Raw genomic sequence first — 6,081 nt, forward strand, 5'->3', positions numbered from 1 at the left:
TCAATTCTGGGTATTCAGTGGTTATCACGAAGCTATCTGTTCACCTTTACGATGAATCTCCCAAGATTAAATGCTGGAATTCTTGACGGCACGATCCGTCCAACGAAAAGACAAATACTAAGCACGGTTATGAGTCTCTATGACCCTCTGGGTATGCTGGCGGCATTCGTCATTCACGGCAAGATCATCATCCAAAATCTTTGGAAGTCTGGCTGCATGTGGAATGAACAGATTGACGATCCCATCTTCACCAATTGGAAACGATGGACTAATATGTTCTGCCACCTAGGTGACGTGCGAATCCCTCGATCCTACTTCAAAGAATGAGCTCCCGAAGACTGCCAACCGATTCAGCTTCATAAATTCGTTGACGCTAGCGAGGAGGCATACGCTACCCAAGTAACACATAAAATTCAGATTGGTTTTATAATTTTTGAACGCTAGTTTATAAAGGTCGTATAATATCTATTATTGGTTTAAAAATCATTTAATAATAACCTTTTTACAACTAGTCTCTAGGACATCTACACGCCCATTATATATCCAACTTATATAACAACATTAAACTTTTGAGATTTGATTTTTATTAGGCACTTTGAGTGTCCTATAAAACATTTTTATATTTGAAAACATAAAGGATTTGAAAATGTTTAATTATACCTTCCTATGAACCTGTTCAGATTTATAAAAGCCCTTTCAAACCAATCCCTAGTATTCGCGTTCTTATACGGTCATTACAAGTGGCTTAGGTTTTAAACATGCAAATAAATAACTTTTTGTGGCATCTATAAACCGTTTATAAGATACTAAAACTTCTATACGCTGTAAAAGTTTTATAAAAGTTATTCGGTCGAAGTCGTCTATTAATCGACCATAATGTCAACAATGGAAGGTGAATTTATAAATGACATCTTTCTATTTGAGAGATTAACCCCTATCCCCTAACCCACGCATTATAAATTTGGATATCCTTATTGCTGAGATAATGTTTTAAAATTTATTTACAAACCAAAAGATGATTCAATAGTTGAAAGCAATATTTATTCGATCTATTTAATCGGTTTTTACTGTTTAAAAGAACGATTTACAGCAGGCCCACAATTTTTCCCAAATTTTCTCATGCCTATATGCGGTAAATTTGAAAGCGCAAGTAAATAAATAACAGGTATTGAGCATTCCGGCTTAGAAAATAGCATTGAATTACCTAAAGAATTAAGATATCCTTTGTGCTTTGTTATTTTTTTCATTTTTGATTTGAATAAGATTCAATTGTTTTGTAAATTATTATTGAAAACCCAATTCCGGAGCAGAATTATTTGTAGATGAAAATAATATAATAAATAGGTTTTATAAGCGAAATTCACACAGAACTCTGAAAGTTGATATGGATTGGCAAGGTTTTATTATTTGCTCTGCAGAACCAACTGCAGAAGGGCCTTTTTGTGCTACTAAGCGTTGTATTGCAGTTTTATAGATCCTTACATAACCGGACGAGGTTTTATAGCTTTAATTTATAGTTGGTATGGAGTCCCTTATAAAACCTAAATTGTTACTTGGGTAGTGCAGTGTATTTCCGTTACTTCGATCGAGGCACCCCTCGTTGTGTCCTGGTGGGAGCAAAAGCGAAGGTAGCCCCCGTTAAACCACTCTCGATACCTCGACTATAGCTGCAAGCGGCAATCCTGGGTACAAGATTGACTGACTTCATTCAACGCAACCACCAGATATCTATCTCACGGCGATTCTTTTGGACGGATTCTTCCACGGTACTTCACTGGATTCACTCCGATGCCCGTAAGTATAATACTTACGTTGCTTGCCGGATAGGCGAAATACTGACATCCACAGACATCAGCGAATGGAAGTGGGTCTCTACCAAGGACAATGTAGCCGACAAAGCGACGAGATGGGGACGCGGCCCGTGCTTTCACTCGGACAGCCGGTTGTTCCTTGGGCCGGATTTTTTATGGGACCAACAAGAAGCATGGCCCGAACAAAAATGCAGACCTGCGAACAAAAACGAAGAAATTCGCTCAACTTGTCTGCACCATCAGATAAAGCCGGAATTTTTGGTCGACCTAACACGCTTCTCGAAATGGGAACGTCTACTGAGAACTGTCGCGTACTTATTTCGTTTCGGAACGCCTAGGAAAACACCTATAGTGTTTGGTCCGCACTCTTTGGAACAAGAACACCTAAAGAAGGCAGAAATTGCATTGTTTCGCATCGCACAGCGAGAATCATTTCCCGAAGAGATCGCCATACTCGAGAAAAGCAAAAATAAAAAGCCTGCGGGAGTTGTGCCGATCACCAGTCCGCTATATAAATTATCAGCGTTTATCAATGAAGAAGGAGTGGTTAATATGGACGGTCGTATCGGCACCGCTCCCAACCTGCCGATCGAAGCTAAGTATCCCACTATCTTAGCTAAAACCCATCCAATAACCTTTCTTATTGTAGATTTTTATCATCGTCGTTTCCTGCATCACAACGCTGAGACTGTCTTCAATGAACTCCGACAGCGATTCTATGTGTTGGGACTGCGAATGCTCATCCGATCCGTCACCGCCCGGTGCCAGTGGTGCAAAGTGTACTTCAAGTCTCCCATTCAACCGAAGATGGCACCGCTCCCAAAATCGCGACTGGTAGCCTTCCAACGACCCTTCACTTATGTCGGTCTTGGCTATTTTGGACCACTGATGGTGAAGGTTGGGCGTTCACACGCAAAACGCTGTGTAGCACTTTTTACGTGCTCCAGCACTCGTGCAATACACATGGAAATTGTCCATAGCCTGTCAACAGTGCCTTGCAAAATGTGTATACGAAAATTCATCGCTCGTCGTGGGTCCCCTCTTGAAATCTTTTCCGACAACGGAACAAACTTCCGTGGGGCAGCAAACGACCTTCAAGCTCAGCTGCAGCAAATCAATCTACAATGCGCAGAGACCTTTACAAATACTAACACAAAGTGGTATTTTAATCCGCCTGCTGCCCCCCACACCGGAGGCGTATGGGAACGCCTCGTTCGCTCCGTAAAAACGGCATTGGACTGGGTCCACAATGTACCGAGAGTACCTGACGACGAGACTTTCAAGACCATCATCCTGGAAGCAGAAAGCATGATCAACAGTAGACCGCTGACATATATTCCACTTGAAACCACGGACCAAGAAGCCCTAACGCCCAACCATTTCCTGTTAGGTAGCTCAAACAGAATCAAACAACCCCCTCAAGAGCCCATCAATGCTATAGAGAGTCTTCGAAGCAGCTGGAACTTGGCCCAGCTTATTCTCGAAGGGTTTTGGAAACGCTGGTTGAAGGAGTATCTTCCGACTAGGTTATTTAGTATTTGTAGTTGACGAACAAAGGCGCAACAGCTGGACCCGAGGACAAGTTGTGGAGCTCTTTCCGGGGAGGGATGGTGTTTTCAGACAAGCTCTTGTTCGAACTGGTACTGGCACTATTCGTCGTGGTATCGGAAATTTAGCTGTTTTGGATGTGGTTAAAGACAGTAAGGCAGAAGTTGGCGAAGCTGAAACCTTGCCTTACGCGGCGGGGAATGTTACATCCACAGCAAGTATACCGTTCAGCCCTGCGACTCTAAACGTCACTACGTCTGGCGACTGGCAACCCGGTGCGGACATAAGAGAGAACGAGAACGGAACCCAACATAAGTAGGAAAAGGTTATAAAACGTGGTAGATAGTCGATTCCTATAAACGAGGTTTATTTCCCGAAAATTGTTATTCCCGTAGGAACACCAAATTGTGAGTTCCATTTTCTATTATTATAATCCTCCAATTAAAATATATTCTTTAGCTTTTAGCAATTCTACTGCTTAAAAGAGGGTGTTTCTTTCTACAAATCACAGAGTCACGAGTCTCATAACACTCCCGTGAAAGAACAATTTCATTCACGGGATTTCCAAAACTTGCATGTTGTATTAGAATAAATTACTAATTTTTCGAAAATTTGATTAACAACTTGTGTATTGCATTGTAGTACACGATAGGAGATTCACTGAGAAACATTCAGGAGCATAGGTTTTTCTTGGCCATATCACTTACCAAGGTGATCTCCATGCCTCATTTCCTTTACCCCCAAAAATCAGCGTGAGATTTGTGGAGGGATGGCGTACAGCCGGTCTCCGCAAAACAAATCATCACATGTGCTGCACTTCCTTTCCCCTATCGACTACACGGACTTGGCCGGCGTCGTTATTGGTTCATATTGAAAGATTGAGATTCTCAAAAAGTGGACAGTGAGAATGTGTTGCTTGTTCCCAGCACCATTCATTTGGTTCATTGTCCAATGTTGATTATCTCGAGCCAATCACGGAGTGCAACCATTATGCCATTGGCCAGGAGGGGCCGCAGGTGGACAGTAGTTGATAGCAAGCTCAAGCTCAATTGAGCTAAAGTCTGTTTCACATAGAATCTGGTCGCATCTTTTCATTTACTGCAGCGCCCCTAGTTGTCGCATCGCGAGTCTATTGACAGTGTTTTGATCCGGATGGTTTGTTTACTTATTGGTGAAAATTTCATCAAGATTGAAGCAGTCAGTCAAAACCGACATGGTCAGAGGTAAAGATCGCGAAATTCCTGAAATATCCAAAATCGACTATAAATTCGGTGCTGCAACGTTACCGGGAGACCCTTACGGTGGATCGAGCAGAACAAACCAGGCGTAAAAGTGGAACATATGATCGGAAGCTGCGAGCAAAGGTAATTCGATCAGTTCACAATAATCCTGGAATCTCCTTGCGTGATTTGACGAAAAAGTTCAAGACGAAACACAGTACAGCTCGACGAATTTGTTTGCGAGAAGGCTTGCGGTCGTATCATGCAAGCAAACACCCCAACAGGACGCTGAAACAAAACCTGGTTGCCAAAACCAGGGCAAGGAAGTTGTACGAGAAAGTGTTGACCAAGTACAACGGGTGCATTTTGATGGACGACGAAACTTACGTCAAAATGGATTTTAGACAAATACCCGGTAACAAATTTTACCATGCGAAGCGTAAAGGAAATGTTGCGGGTAGATTCAAGTTTGTTTTCGCAGATAAATTTGCTCGTAAGTTGATAATTTGGCAAGGGATCTGTAGTTGTGGGAAGAAAACTTAGATTTTCTTCACTGGGGACACAATGAATGGAAATGTTTACAAAGAAGAATGTCTCCAGAAGAGGGTTTTGCCATTCATTCGGTCCCACAAAGTTCCGGTGAAGTTCTGGCCGGACCTGGCAAGCTGCCACTACAGCCGGGATGTCGTTAAGTGGTATAAGGAGAACAAGATCGATTTTGCTAAAAAAAGTATCAAGCCACCAAAGTGTCCGAATTTTCGTCCCATCGAGAAATATTGGGCAATAGTTAAGGGCAATCTGAAGAAATGTGGCAGAACCATGAAAATACCCGCTCAAATGGAAAAGTGGTGGAACAAGATGGCGAATAAGGTTACCAGCAGTACTGTGCAGAAAATAATAGGTGGTATCACAAAAAAAAGTTCGAAAATTCATCCGAAAAGCTGACGAATGATTTTTATGTATTTTTTTCCTTAAAGTGCAATAAAAACCCTACAAAATGACATTTTTACTTTTTTTGTACGTAATTTCTTTGCGAAAAAATGATCTATTTAATCCGACCAGATTTTAAGTGAAACAGACTTTAGATGTGTCGACTAAAGCTGAATGTTAGTTGCTCCCAATTGAGTTCGACCATTTGACGGATGCAATTTGTGAAAAACCAAACCAAGTATTTTGATAGCTGGTTTGGTTTTGAACCTCGACGCGGATAATGAGTTTCCACTTGTTGGTCCTATGTCCACTGATGATGTTTTATTCTCATTATTATTTTATTCTCCTTAAAGATAAAAACTTCAATAAAAAATACGTTCAAAAAATGGGTCGGACGATTTCTCAGCTCCGAAAGGCTTTGTTTTGCTGTTTCGGGAAACCCCAATTCTTCCATAAATGCAGTCGAGATTACTCTTATGATGTCATCGTAAAAAAAAATCAAATTAAACAACATTGCAACTGCATGTGGGTAGGGACGTTGATAAGAAGTTTATGCTCAAACTGCGTCATGA

Source organism: Uranotaenia lowii, chromosome 2 (assembly GCF_029784155.1).
Source record: "Uranotaenia lowii strain MFRU-FL chromosome 2, ASM2978415v1, whole genome shotgun sequence".
Taxonomy (NCBI): domain Eukaryota; kingdom Metazoa; phylum Arthropoda; class Insecta; order Diptera; family Culicidae; genus Uranotaenia; species Uranotaenia lowii.